The following is a 680-nucleotide window of genomic DNA, read 5'->3' on the forward strand; positions in this document are numbered from 1 at the left end:
GTGGATTTTTTTGTTTGTGTGTTTTATAAAAAAAGCTAAAGTGGATAAAGAGAAATACTTTTAACTGATGGTATATGGAGGGGATTATAACCAATGTAATGAAACAAGTTATATGAAGTGTTGAATGTGAAACTGATGATGTGCCCTGTAAACTTTCACTCAATCCACAATAAAAACCTTAAATTAAAAAAAAAAAAAACTCAAGATCTTAAAAACACACCAGGCTTACTAGTCAGATAATGACTAGTAAGTGGAACCCCAAGACTATGGCCCTTGGTAACCGTTCAGCTCTGGAACTGAACTCACCCCTGTGTCTCAATTTTTAGTCAAGCAATACACAGGTATTTAGTAGGGAGACAATGATACTAATGAGTTACATGACCATAGAAAGACCAATCATTCAAGATCAAAGGACAGCATTTACCTAAGGACAAAATTCAGAAGGGTGAGGAAAGAAGAAAGAATGGAAACAAGAAACACAAGGAGGAAGTGGGATAAGTGATGGTATATTGAGGGCACTACAATCGAGATGAAATGAAGTATATGATATGTTGAATGCAAAACTGATGATCTACTCTGTAAACATTCAATTCACAATAAAATGTTTGAAAAATAAAAACCATAGTGAAGACAAGGCAAATATAATTCTCAGAAAACTGAAGAATATAGGGGCTGAGTAA

The sequence above is a fragment of the Chrysochloris asiatica genome, unplaced genomic scaffold (genome assembly GCF_000296735.1).
Source record: "Chrysochloris asiatica unplaced genomic scaffold, ChrAsi1.0 scaffold00291, whole genome shotgun sequence".
In the NCBI taxonomy this organism is placed as follows: Eukaryota; Metazoa; Chordata; class Mammalia; order Afrosoricida; family Chrysochloridae; genus Chrysochloris; species Chrysochloris asiatica.